Source organism: Schistocerca americana, chromosome 6 (assembly GCF_021461395.2).
Source record: "Schistocerca americana isolate TAMUIC-IGC-003095 chromosome 6, iqSchAmer2.1, whole genome shotgun sequence".
NCBI lineage: Eukaryota > Metazoa > Arthropoda > Insecta > Orthoptera > Acrididae > Schistocerca > Schistocerca americana.
This window is the reverse complement of record NC_060124.1, coordinates 462,280,961-462,296,323: the sequence shown is the minus strand read 5'-3', so window position 1 is coordinate 462,296,323 and position 15,363 is coordinate 462,280,961.

Here is a 15,363-nt window from a genome sequence, read left to right as displayed (position 1 = left end):
AACCGCTCGTCATCACGTCCGGCGGTTCGGCTTGCAGCTATTTTGAAATAATTGGGGAAGCACATTAGCCCAGATTACAGACTATAACGGAACAACTGATTTTTCAAATATGCAACATTATGAGTACTGCACTTCAGTACCGTTTCAAACAGCCAGCAAATGGAAATCAGTAATGGAGTAAATCGAATGCCTTACTACAGACAAACGGCTTGCAAAAGTGCTGTCGTTTTGTAAACATATTGCCAGTTCATCATCTCTCGAGTCTCTGTCCTGTTAACTATTCACTTCATTTAACATTGCAATTCTACCTCCAATCTATTCTCATTCAGTCTCCTTCTCATTAGGGACTGACTTACCATTAACAATGTATTAATGACTTGTGATAAGCTCTTTCAATTGTGCTTATAAGCCTAAGCATATCTGTTAAGTAGATTTTTGTGTGACACATACTTTTTCCAGAAAAAATCCTCCTGATCTGTGCGTTCAGTTTTGGCCAAGTGCCACATTTGCAGCTATTCACAGCGCAGTAACTTTTATTGCACAGTTTATTCATAGGTAAAATGTCATAGATAGTAGACTAATTTGTGCCGTTTAGAGTAACACGAAGAAGTCTCGGAAGCTTGCCGGAAACCATTCCGCGACAACCCGTATGAGTGGTTATTTTGGGAGATTTTCATTCGAAATTTTCGCGCCCTCTTAATGCAAATATGCCGACAGAGCGCGCTCGCTCACTGGCTTTTCTGCCAATTAAAACTTTTTGTTGGGAGGTTTAAATGGTGGAGCTGCGCCGCTGTCCTTCCGGGGCCCGTTATAAAAGCTGACCGCGCTTCCTGGCGGATTATCGCGGAACAGCTAAGTAGCTGGGCTGCAAAACAGAGCAGCATCTCCGTCGCTGCTCCGCTGTTTCCCGCTACGTCATCGACCCTCCCAGCCGCACTTCTTGTTGCTCGCCACTCGACAGAGAAATTACGCAGTTATTATTTTTTAAAAGAACCTTGTTATTTTGCGTGTAATTGCCTGCAACTTTTATGAGGCTTATTTTTTTGCGCGATTTAATGTATTTAATTACGAATTCCTTTTTGGAAAAATGTGAGTTACCTTCCCGTGGTGAAACGAGAAGCTGCAACGGGAAAAAGTACAATTTTTCATGCAATGTTCCGCATTCCGCCGGCGTCTAACTCCAGTAAGCTTTGTAGCTGACGAACAAAGGATGTCGAACTACTGTTCTCATCTGCAAAAAGCGTTTGAGAGTTATGCTCCTGTGAACATTTTCAATTACACCAACTTATTATGCAGAGAAACGAACGCAAAATTCGTATAACATTTTATTTGCAGACTCAGAAGATATGTTAAATCTTTCTCTTGAAATGAACATTATTTTTAAAGCAGCACGTTATAATATTTGTAGTTTCCATAACTCACCAATTTAGTACTGGAAGACAGCGTGGCTGCTAAAAATCGTAGAGGGAGACCAAGAGATGAATGTAGCATGCAGATTCAGAAAGATGTAGGTTGCAGTAGTTACTTGGAGATGAAGAGGTTTGCACAGGACAGAGTAGCCTGCATCAAACCAATCTTTGGACTGAAGAGCTCAACAACAACACACACCTCAATTACAAAACTGATATCGGCAAGAACGCCTTTTTCTTTACAACAGTAGACATTATGTACGTCTACGATAGTTACAGGATAGAGATGAAGTGATTTGAAGAGTATGCCTATTGTCAGCTTGAAAGATGTTTTTCCATGCTGATTATCACTAGGAGATATTCGTATGTCATCGACTGAAATTTTTGTAACACTTTCGTTACAATTTCTCGTCATTGAAAAGAACTATGAAAATTCCTACACGATGTTGGCCCATCAGCATCTGGTAGGTGGAGGTTGGAGAGAAGGAGCAGAGCGAGCACTTGTCTCCGGCTGAAATCTGCTGTACTCACTTTTTATTCACTTCTAAATTATCACTATCGTCTAGCAAAGATTGTCTGCGACTCAACTGATCACAGTCTGCAGTATCATAGTCTATTACGGAAATAACTGTGTCAATTACTGCGCTGTGTGTATGAACCAAAGACATTACCTTATCATTGGATTCTCTCTGACTTTTACTATCCCCGTTTCCTGGATGTAATGTTAAAGACACCAATTTTCTTCTTGCTCTGGTAAAGACGAAATTAACTTATAATTGTGAATATTACATATTACAACTCGATAGTAAGAACAAAAGTTGTACTGAAGGAAGAGATAAACGAGTACTCGTCTCCGAAAAATATTTAAGTGAGACTCGAAGGTGAAAATTACTCTTTCTAATTATTATAATTACTGTAGAAAGTTTCAGCTACACTACTTCGACGTGGACATGGAGACACGCGGGGAGATTGGCGAACGAACGTGCAAACAAACACGGCGACTTTCAACGGATTCAAGAGCACATAACAAGAAGTTTACCACTGATCTTTACCAACATATTACCACACTACAAAACACATACAAGGCGACCTTAGTTTTAATGGACATCTCAGTACACCATTTGAAAATCAAGAATACATTATATTATCTATAAAGCCATAAAATTATTCGACCGGTTAGCCTTGTGGTCTAACGCACGGCTTTCGGGATTGGGAAGGAGCGCCTGGTCCCCAGCACGAATCCGCCCGGCGGACTTGGGTCGAGGTCCGGTGAGCCAGCCAGTCTGTGGATGGTTTTTATGCGGTTTTCCATCTGCCTCGGCGAATGCGGGCTGGTTCCCCTTATTCCGCCACCGTTACACTATGTCGGCGATTGCTGCCCAAACAAGTTCTCCACGTACGTGTACACCACCACCCGTCTAGTGTGAGACGTTCCCTGGGGGTCCACAGGGCCGAACCGCACAATAACGCTGAAACAGTGGTTCCGTGTGGGGCGGCGGAGGGGTGAAGTGGACTGTGGTATTCGTCATGGGGTTGTGGACCACTGCGGCTGCGGCGGTGACGGAGCCTCTCCGTCGTTTCTAGGGCCCCGGTTAACATAAAGTACATTACAAAACCATAAAATACATTAAAAATGAAAAATTTAACATCACCGAATACTCGTATGACGCAATCACTACAGATCGTAGACCTTGTTTAACCTGTTCACAGGAAATTAAGCCTAGCATTCGTGCGATGGCAGTTATGGCGCCGGCCGGAGTGGCCGTGCGGTTCAAGGAGCTACAGTCTGGAACCGAGCGACCGCTACGGTCGCAGGTTCGAATCCTGCCTCGGGCATGGATGTGTGTGATGTCCTTAGGTTAGTTAGGTTTAATTAGTTCTAAGAGCTATTTGAACCATTTGGACAGTTATGGCACTGTTATCCAGACGACGTGGACATGAAAGTAAACCTTTACAGGAAAGTTCGGAAATAGTGCCCTCAATCTTTTCTCAGGTTCTTGATTCTAACTCTGTTATCGAGCTGCAAGCCGTCCAATAACTTGTGACAGACCTGTTCGTAATGTTATTTCTGGCAAGTCTGTACTGAACGTGCAATATACTCTTCATTAAAATGTCAACATTACATGCATATTAACATGACGTACAACCAAAAAAGTTTTTAAAGATCTGAAGATGACTACCTTACTTGTGGATGCCGATCAATAAAAAACAGTTTGAACGCGATCTTAGATACATAAAAATTTCATTAAAGTACTTAAAGCTTGTTCTTTCTCATTTCTCATTATGAGGAACTTCAATCGAAGGCGTCCAACACTACGACGCACAGATTCACAGGACAACAAAACCATGGCAGCACCATACGTGTCCGTCATCCGTCACTAATTCCCTTAAGCGGAAAAAGACAGACGGTATGAAAATAATGGGCATCAGACTTTAATACGTCTTGTTTTTAATATTTATTTCTCATTTCTCCACTTCGAAGAATATCTTTTGTTGGTTATTTTTGTTGATGACCAACAGGATTTTCTCAGTGGTCCTAACTCTGTGTCTACTTCCGTTTCAGCCTAACGTTGTGGGAATGTGAGCGAATAATTTTCGTCAATGTTTTCTACTTTTATTTCATAGCTCGTTGAATATCTTAGTGTAATTATATGAGAATATAATTAGTTTTATTTCATAGCTCGTTGAATATCTTGGTTTAATTATATGAGAATATAATTTCAGATAATTGAATATAAAGGGTGACATCGACATCATATTAATAACATGGAAATATTTTTTTTAGGAGTGGTTGGAAGGTTTGGAGAACGCCTGCGCATACTCAGCCGTTGTGACTAAGGTGGCCGAGCTGTGTGACAAGCACATGGTCACAGTAGAAGTGAAGGACGCCCAGACAAAGTGGATTGTAGTAAGTGTATACACTACAGCACCAAAGATATTGGTTTAGTCATACGTATTCAGATACAGCGATATGTAACCTGACAGAATCCGACACGGCAGTCGGCAACGCCTATATTAGAAAACTGCTGCTACAATGGTAGTATTCAAGATTTAAGTGAGTTTGAAGGTGGTGTTGGAGTCGGCACACAGGCAATGGGACACAGCATCTCCGAGGTAGCGATGAAATGGAAATTTTCCCGTACGACCATTTCAAGAGTGTACCGGGAATAACAGGATTCTGGTAAAACATCATATCTCCGACACCGCTATGGCCAGAAATAGATCCTGCAACAAGGGGCCGGCCGAGGTGGCCGAGCGGTTCTAGGCGCTTCAGTCTGGAACAGCGCGACCGCTACGGTCGCAGGTTCGAATCCTGCCTCGGGCATGGATGTTTGTGATGTCCTTAGGTTAGTTAGGTTTAACTAGTTCTAAGTTCTAGGGGACTAATGACCTCAGCAGTTGAGTCCCATAGTGCTCAGAGCCATTTTTTTGCAACAAGGAAATCAACAACGACTGAACAGAATAGTTCAACTTGACAGAAGTGAAATTCTTCCGCAAATTGCTACAGATTTCAGTGCTGTGCCATCAAAAAGTGTCAGCGTGCGAACCATTCAACGAAACGGCACCGTTATGGGAGTTCGGAACCGAAGTCCCACTCGTGTAACCACGACGGCTGCACGGCACAAAGCTTTACCCCTCGCCTGGGCCCGTCATCACCGAAATAGGACTGTTGATGACTGGAAACATGTTGTCTGGTCGGACGAGTTTCGTTTCAGATTGTATCGAGCGGATGGACTTGTACGGGTGTAGGGACCCTGAATGTCAGCAAGGGATTGTTCAAGCTGGTGGAGGCTGTGTAATGTTGTGGGGCCTGTGCAGCTGGAATGATATGGCACCCCTGATGCGTATAGATACGACTCTGACAGGTGACACGTACGTAAGCATTCAGCCTGACGACCATCTCGCATCCACATGTCCGTTGACTGACGCTTCTGCTTCACAAGGCGTCATTCATGGCCTGTGTCCACATGCTACCGCAGTCAATGTTACCAAATTGTTCTATGATGAGGTAGAAACCACTGCAGAGAGGTCAATGGGTACGGTCTAGTCTTTGGTGTCTACTACTGTATTGGCTTCATATTGATAAAGAAAGTGTGTGTCACTTGAGCTGTTTTGATTCCACGACCACCGTGATGCTGGTGTTACGTAATCCTTAGGCCTGCATGCGCTGTCCTCCCGACTAATAGTTTCTGCACCCCCAACCCGATTGCACAAGTGATGATGTGGAAATCGGAATATGCAATGGGACACTAAAGTAGTAATGTATTTTGTTGTTTGAGCACCAAAATTACAGAAGGTGACATAATTAAATGAGATATAAAATGGAGATAGGCAATAACATGAACAGCACTTCTGAAAACAGGGAAGCACATTAACACGTAGTTTAAATTTTACTTGCAGTAAATACTTTCTGAGAAAATTTCTGTGGAGTGTAGCCTTATGTGGAAATGAGATTTGGACGAAAAACAGTACAAACAACGAGGACATGGACTCTCTTGAAATGTGGTTCTACAGAAGCTTGCTGAAGATTAGATGGGTAGAGCGGACAAGACATGAAGGTTTAATGATTTCAATCGAGGAGAAAATCATTTCTGGATCGGGTAAAAGAAGGGATCTGTTTCTAGGATTATTCTGAGGTACCAAGGTTTACCTAATTTGGGAGGTAGAAATTTGTAGAGGAAGAGCGAGGCTTGACTGTATGGGCTGGTCAGAAACTGAATGAAAAGCCTGTAATGGTGTTGCGGGGTAGTTTGTGCTGAGAAATAATTGTTGAGAAAAATGTCTGGTACGTTGCGCGTTTACAAGTTTATTGGCATTGAAATTAGCCAATCAGACCGTTGCGCAAAAAATTTCAAGCAGCCCCACAGAGATGACATCGCCGAACGTGTTCTACTTTTGGTTTCCTAAAATTGCACAAGAGGGTGATGCCAAAATTGGATCAAAGTCGAGCCAATGGCTGAGCTGTCTCCTGCGCTGACAATGCTATGAATACAGCTAACACTAAGTGTATCTGGGGGCCGCTTGAGTTTGAGCCCCCAACGATGTGATTGGCTAACTTCAATGCTAATTACTTCGCAAACGGCGCAACGTATCAAATTACTGAAGAATTATTTCACAGCACAACCTATCCTGCAACACCCATACACGTTTTTCAGACCAATCCTGATCACGCTGCAGAAACAGTTTAAAATGGTTATACGCTTCAGTAGCCATGCAGGTACAGGTGTGTCGCAGAACACACTCTCGTGGAGAACGGCATCAAACCAGTCTTTAAGATCACAACAATAGAAACCATAGAGGATATCATCACAGTGGGTTTTAGGCTGTCAATCATGGTCACGGAATCGTGGTTCGATGAGAGTGCGTTCTTACGCCTTTCTCATCGTATTCTCTCACTAAGGTTCAACCAAGCTGAATTTGTTGAGGGATCCTTTAGGAAAACACGTTTGGCCAGACTACTCCCTCTTACATTCGCCACTCAGGACTGTTGGTCCTAGCCACTTGAATATGAAACAGATACGGAAGCAGTGATATTTATGGAACACGATAGCGAAAGCAGTTTCTCACCTTTTGGTACTGAAGGCAACAACTGCAAAAGTTTGCAACCTTGTTCTGTTTATGGTAGATGTGAGGTATGGTGACAGCGAAGTGGGAACATGTGACTCGTGCGACTACTTCTGTCGACAGTGAGCTTCTTCTCTGCGTCACCTCGTTCCAGGGTGGCGCTATGTTCTTCTCGGGCTTTTATCGCGATTCCATTCCTTTCTACTGTGGCGTGTATTTACTATGCCTTAATAATGTGTACTGTCTCCTGATGATGGCGATCACTAAGGCATATTTTGTTTTCCGTGACAAGCAGTTGAATAAACAGAGCTTAATAACACGCTCTGTTACACTTGTGCTTCCCAGTGGGTGTCCAAGTGGTACATAGACGCACTATCTCTCCTCCGCCTGAGGTACAGAAAGGACTACACGAAGCTGACCCACTATCTTGTCTGTGTATTCACTCACTAGTCCTGCCATGTTGGACAGTGAAAACATGCGTGAATAGTCACCACGTTGCCAACTACAATAGTTCTGTTCAAGAGCATAATTATTAAAATTTATAGTAAACCTGATATCAAACTGAGTTACAAAAGTCACAGGAATGACTGTTCCATCTGAAGACTTGCCTTATATGATGTCCCAATGTTGCGAATGTATGCAGTGTGGCTGCAAACACCTCTCACGGATTAAGGAATTAGGACTGTTCACACTATTGGACTGCCGCCCGCAAGGCAGTATGAGGAGCGATCCAATGTCGTGGGACATGTCATCGGCATACCGCCAATCTCTACAGCCATTATTGTCAGTATATGAATCCTGATGGTAGTCTTATTGAAGCATCACCACGGCTGGCCCCTCAACGGCTGAGTGGACCTAGTATCGGCCCTCCACATCTCAGAAGCATATAGAAGGTAGCGGGAACCGAACCCAGGCCTTCCCTCACCACAGGCACGGACGCAAACTTTTTTATTTTTTATTATATTTTACTTTATAACTGCTCGAACCCTGTATCTCCTGTTCAATTTATTTGTTGTTGTTGCTGCCTCTCTCTTTCTCTAAGTAATCTCATACAAAACATGTAACGAAAATCAAATCTACCCCTACGTGACACCACCACTTTTACCCTACGATAAAAAAAAATACTGCCGCTCTTCGGGCGTTGCCCCTAACTATTAACAAAAATTATCCCAAGACGATGGGCTCCACGAGGCTTTAACTTTTATGTACTTATTTATTCTTACCTAGCGGCCTTGCGCAGTGGTTAGCACACTGGACTCGCATTTGGGAAGACGACGGTTCAAACCCGTCTCCGGCTATCCTGCTTTAGATTTTCCGTGATTTTCCTACATCGTTTGACGCAAATTTCGGGTTGGATCCTTTGAAAGGGCACGAACGATTTCCTTTCCAATCCTTTCCTAATCCGAGCTTGTCCTCGTTGTCGACGGTACGTTAAACAATAATCTCCTCCTACTCCTTTTTTAATTCTTTTAATACATAAGTATAAATAATAACAAATGAAAACTCTATAGAACAGAATGGTACAAAAATGTTATTCAAAGGATAAACTAAAGTAACTTTGTATGTTACTGGTGGTACTCCAGCTGAAGCAATCTTTCTCCAAGAGCTGGTGCACCTCGAGTTTTCTGACTCTAACAATACCGTCCAAAATATCTACAACATATTCATGCTGTTTTGCTAATGGCTCAATGAATCTGCCATTTTCTTTCCTTTCTCATTGCTTACAATCAAGGTCAGTCTGTCTTGAATGTGATGCTGTGCGGAATGTTACACGGAGCCTGGCAATCCCCCACTAGAGAGGGAGTTTAAGAAAATACTGTGTAAATAATCCAAAGAGCATACGTTAAGGAACGTTGTGAGCATTTTCGCAGGTGTCACCAGTAATCAAGCTCAAATTTCTCCCATTCACAGAAGATGTAGTCGATGATCATTCCCTTGAACTATATAAGCGAATGATGTTTTGTGAGGGAAAAATAATAGCCTTCCTGACACAGGAAGGTCAGAGGTTCAAGCACGTCTGGTTTGACACCGAGAAATAAGTTAAAATCTGGTGGGTCAGTCGCCAAACGCTGGATGACGAGATGCAGATGAAGCGATGTTCATAGGTGTCCTGGAAGCCACAGTAAGGGCAAAGTGGGGAATCCGTTAATCCGATAGAGTGGAGCTGGATTCTTGTTGTATACTTGTTTTTGGTGACCTGATACTAAGTCGCGCACATGGTGGTCAGCAGAAAGTGGTGATGTATAATTTCCCACATTCATGGCCAATTGACGGTTAGGTACTTGGTGTCTACCACGTTATCTGGAACTGCCCACAAACGGGGGGAGGAGAAAATCTTTGGCTTTGCCAGGGATCTCCAAGGTCACATAACTCTATTCCAGAATGATTGGCAATACATAGGAGAGATGTGCCACGACGTGTGCCACCGACCCCAGTGGAACTTCCAATAGACGATCCGTGATGGAGGCATGTTGCTTGCTCTATCATTTCGACTTACAGATCTTATAAAAGGCCTGTGCCTATATGTTAATCAGTTTCAGTCCTCCATCGCGTAGGGGAGCGTCAGAGCACTTAAAATACGTTTCCTGTGAATAGGAAATAACCGAAGGCCACCTGAAATCTAAGACCTATCATGAGTGGTACAACGACGACCTGTACCATAAGACTGAGTTTTGACGTCACATAGAGGTTCATGTATTCCACGCGCTGCAGCGGGTTGCAGTCCCAGAAGAGGTTCCGACGCATCATCACGTGTGCAATTTGCAGTAACTGTCGACACGACTGTTGCATGCACATCCTTCGTAAACGTGACTCCCGGAAATCTCAGTTGAAGAACAGATAGAACGGGAGTGACAGCGCCCAGCCTGATGCCGCGCCCAATATCCATCCCAGCCAGCTCTTTGTTGTTACGAACACTGCCTGTAGCCTGTCCATATCACTCAGTACAGTTTTTAGACTTCATTGGTGGAATGAACCAGCAATAATCATAGGCATTTACTCTTTGACGAGTATGAAATGTCTTTTGGTAACCTTATCTGTGGATTATTTGGTAGCTAAATGGAAATGTCGTGTGGCTATGGCCTCCCGTCCGGTAGACCGTTCGCCTGGTGCAGGTCTTTCGGTTTGACGCCACTTCGGCGACCTGCGCGTCGATGGGGATGAAATGATGATGATTAGGACAACACAACACCCAGTCCCTGGGCGGAGAAAATCTCCGACCCAGCCGGGAATCGAACCCGGGCCCTTAGGATTGACAGTCTGTCACGCTGACCACTCAGCTACCGGGGCGGACATTTGGTAGCTAAATGGTCCTATTCTGGAGCCACAGATTCTCCCGGAGTAATGGAATACCCAGTTAGTGTTGACTGAATGGTGTAACAGGTTTTTTCCTCTCAAGAGCACTTGTTCTGTTCCGCGATCCCTCTTCCATTCACCTGCAATTGTCTCTGATTTTCAGAATTAGTTGTTCCTTGGTGAACAATTTGTCACCATTTGGATCCATCTATGGCTGCAGTTTCCCAATCATTTGTGTTTGACATTTTTTCTTATTAGACTTGAGGACATCTCTACATCGTTTTGTTTGCCCTCCCTGATTGCGTTGATCATTTTTCAGTCGGGAGAACATGATTTTCTTAGGAAGATAGTCGTCTGGCATGCGGATGATACGAACAGCTCAGCGAAGGTGGTGTATGACAATTTTTTCTTCAATGCTGGTGGATCTGGTTTGTTCCACAATGCTGTTGTTTGTCCGCCGATCCTGCTACTTTACTTTCTATATTCTTCTTACGCAGCGATGGTGGTATTTTGTAAGGACTTTAAGTGACGCCTGAAGGGGGTCCAGGTTTCACATCCATAAAGAAGTGCCGGCATGATAATGGCGTTGTAGGCTGTAAGCTTAGTTTTATCAATCAAATCATGGTTACCAAACACTCTTTTCGGAAGACGACAATATGCAGTACTTGCACACTTTAGTTGGTGTTGAATTTCTGCATCTATGTTTGAATTTGTAGAAAGACTGCTTCCCGCGTATGGAATACACTCTACAATCTTCAGAGGTGTTCCATCAACTGTGGTAACTGGAGCTGCTGCAATGGAATTTGGGGCTGGCTGATACAGTACTTTGTTTTGTTTGTGTTAAGCTCTAAACCAATGAATTTGTATGCCACACTGAATGCATTTAGTGTAGTTTGGAGATCCTTCTCTGTGTCTGCCAAGATAGGTTATCTTGTACTGAAGTTCGATGACAGCTGTTGTTGTTATTTTGCTTTTAGCTTGGAGTCTTCTAAGTTTGTATAGCTGTAAGCTATTTCAACAGCCAACGTTAGGTTTTCCTTAACAAGGTGAAATATGATTCCTACAAATATCGAGAATAAGCTAGATGCAGTAACACATCCCTGCTTGACTGCTATGTTAACCTTAAACGTATCTCAGGGTCCATTGCTGGCAAGGACAGTGGCATTCATGTTGTCATGTAGAAGCTGAAGTATTTTGATGTATTTTACAGGACATCCAATTGATGCCAGAATTTTCCAGAGTGCTTCTCGATTAACAAATGGCTCAAATGGCTCTAAGCACTATGGGACTTGACTTCTAAGGTCATCAGTACCCTAGAACTTAGAACTAATTAAACCTAACTAACCTAAGGACATCACACGCAGCCATGCACGAGGCAGGATTCGAACCTGCGACCGTAGCGGTCGCGTGGTTGCAGACTGTAGCGCCTAGAACCGGTCGACCATCCCGGCCGGCCTCGATTAACAGAGTCAAAGGCTTTAACATGGTCTATGAAAACCATGTACAGAGATTGGTTCTGTTCTTTAGAATTTTCTTGCATTTCGCTTGCACTGAAAATCATATCCACCGTGTCTCGATTGGGTGTTAAGCCGCATTGAGTTCAGGTAGGGTTTTTTTGGCCTGAGGAAGTAGTCGGTTGGATATAATCCTAGCAAGGATCTTTCCAGTTGTTCAGAGTAGTGATATTCCTCGGTAATTTCCACAATAGGTCTTATACCCTTTTTTGAATACAGTAATAAAAGCGGTGTCATGCAGATCTGCAGGTATTGTCTCAGTGCTCCATATCTTGGTAACATGAATGTGAAATTTTTTGATTAATTCGGTGCCGCCATTTTTATGTAGTTCAGCAGGGATTTCATCCAGTCCAGGGGCTTTGTCATTACTCAGTCGGTAGATATCTTCTTCAATCACCTGAAGGGGAGAGGTATCACTCGTATGGTTTTGAATGGGTTTTTATGGTATTTTCGTGAAAAAACTCTCGCGCACGTCTGAATCTCTGTTCAGAACGTCTTCAAAGTGCTCCTTCCACCGAGAGCCGATAGATACCATGTATTTAAAAGTTGTGTACCATCTTTAGATTGAAGGGGCTTAAAGCCCTTTTTTGGGAGGGCCGTGGATCACTTCTGTGGCAGTGAAGAAGGCTCTGGAGTTGTTAGTTGTTGCTAAATTTTTCATATGGGTTGACTTTATTGTCCACCGATGGCCTCTGAGAACTCTGGTTTTCCTTTGAACATCAAATCTGGCTTGGAGATAAGCTGATTTTGGATCAGTTTGCCAGGCGTTGCAGACATTTCTCTTTTTCTCTAACGTGCTTTGGATTTCATCATCATTTTCGTCAAACCAGTCTCAATGTTTTCTTGTGATGAATCCAGTTGTTTCTTGGCAAGCCGAAAGCATGATGGTTTTCAGTATTTTTAAGCATTGTCAAGATACTCAGCAGGCATCTTTAGTTTCACAATGTTCTGGAAATTCTTTTGGACCTCATTGGAACCAGCAATAGCAAGTCGTCAGCGTATGCCCTGTACTGGAAGGTGATGTCCTGCAGTGTGATGCCAGATAATCTGTGGTTGACATTCCCAAGGAGTGGCTTGAGCACTAGCGCATAGAGTTAGGCAGAAAGGCGGCATCCTTGTCGTAGAGACCTGTTAATGGGTATTGTGTCCACCATTCGTTTGTAGACCTGGAGAGGTCACTGCTGCCAGAAGGAGCCTCAGGGTGACAATGAGCCTCAGTGGAAATCGAATATGGCCCATCACCTGTAAGAGGAAGTGATGGTGCACTCTATCCAACATCCGATTAAATCGATGGAGACGATCACTGCTCTCAGGTGGCATGCCAAGGCGATCACTCTTAATTCCATGTAGCCGTCAGTGGCCACTTGGCTGTTGGCATCTCCCCCATCAGTGTCTTTTCTGGGGCGAGGATCATTGGCAAAGTCTTCTTAATGTGTCCTGCCAAAAGCCTGGCGAAAATAGTGGCAGTCAATGTTCAACAATGTAAGCGTTTGACAGTCACTGACCATTTCCCCTCCCAGTTTGTGTACTGGAATCAAATATCCTTCGACTAACACAGGTGGTACTGTGCAGTATGGGTCATGAGTTATCAGAATGCTGTAACCCAGCGGGGCATCATAATGTCACTGAAGGTCCAGTAAAATTCTACTGGTTATCCACTGGTCCCTGGAGCCTGAGTGATCGCATCCTCGTCCATCATGTCCCCCACCTCCTCAGATGTGAAAAATGGTTCAAATGGCTCTGAGAACTATGGGACGTAACATCTGCGGTCAACAGTCCCCTAGAAATTATAACTACTTAAACCTAACTAACCTAAGGACGTCACACACATCCATGCCCGAGGCAGGACCGTAGCGGTCTCGCGGTTCCAGACTGAAGCGCCTAGAACCACTCGGCCACAAAGGCCAGCTCCTCAGTTGAGACTTACTCCATTAACGCCGTCGCTGTCGTCATGTCGACAGTGGTGCCTTTGGTGTAGCAAAGTAGTTTCGAAAAGTGAATTTCAATTTTGACTTTCTGTATTGATTCACAATGATTTTGTCGGGATCCAGGATCACGTTAGTGTCGGCTGGAGGAAGTAAACAAGGCGAGTGCGCTCGCGCTGCAGTTGAAAACACACTGCTCAGCTGCTAAAGCCTGACCTGCAATTTAATTACAGAGTAAAGTATGAACTGGCCTTACAGTGAGGTGTAGAGTAAGCATGGCAGCACATCTCGAGTCAATCGAATTTGAGCGTCGATGGTAATCGTCACGGAACGCATGAGTCATATCATGTCGTTTATTACGTAAGACTTTGGGTTTATGAGGCCAGCGGTGTCTAGGACGGAATTTGAATACAGCAGGGATAGTGTTTCTATTCGCATAAGCCACTGTACACCTCGACCGCAAGTACAGGGTTATTACAAATGGTTGAAGCGATTTCACAGCTCTACAATAACTTTATTATTTGAGATATTTTCACAATGCTTTGCACACACATACAAAAACTCAAAAAGTTTTTTTAGGCATTCACAAATGTTCGATATGTGCCCCTTTAGTGATTCAGCAGACGTAAAGCCGATAATCAAGTTCCTTCCACACTCGGCGCAGCATGTCCCCATCAATGAGTTCGAAAGCATCGTTGATGCGAGCTCGCAGTTCTGGCACGTTTCTTGGTAGAGGAGGTTTAAACACTGAATCTTTCACATAACCCCACAGAAAGAAATCGCATGGGGTTACGTTGGGAGAGCGTGGAGGCCATGACGTGAATTGCTGATCATGATCTCCACCACGACCGTTCCATCGGTTTTCCAATCTCCTGTTTAAGAAATTCCGAACATCATGATGGAAGTGCGGTGGAGCACCATTCTATGGTACGTTTAGCTCCCTGCTTGCTTTATTCGTCGACTTCCGCGGGCTACGCGTGAAACTTGCGCGCACGCGTTCAACCGTTTCTTCGCTCACTGCAGGCCGACCCGTTGATTTCCCCTTACAGAGGCATCTAGAAGCTTTAAACTGCGCATACCATCACCGAATGGAGTTAGCAGTTGGTGGATCTTTGTTGAACTTCGTCCTGAAGTGTCGTTGCACTGTTATGACTGACTGATGTGAGTGCATTTCAAGCACGACATACGCTTTCTCGGCTCCTGTCGCCATTTTGTCTCACTGCGCTCTCGAGCGTTCTGGCGGCAGAAACCTGAAGTGCGGCTTCAGCCGAACAAAACTTTATGAGTTTTTCTACGTATCTGTAGTGTGTCGTGACCATATGTCAATGAATGGAGCTACAAGGAATTAATGAAATCGCTTCAATCATTTGTAATAGCCCTGTATTTGACGAACGGGCGTCATGTCGTCTCCTCAGAGCCAGACGATCTATCTGCGATTGACTGAGTCAGATCGCCGCAGATTTCAATGTGGAGAGGCGGAAACCCATTTCGGTTTGGACACAAGGGGACAAAGGCACTGCGTAGGCTTAATCGGAACACGACCGACGTCATCTCCAGCGCCTTCCCATAATTTTCGCGCACGTTATACTCTGTTTAAGTCCGTATACAAATAATTAATGTTTTATTTGGACATTGGCTGTTACATTTTAAAGTAAT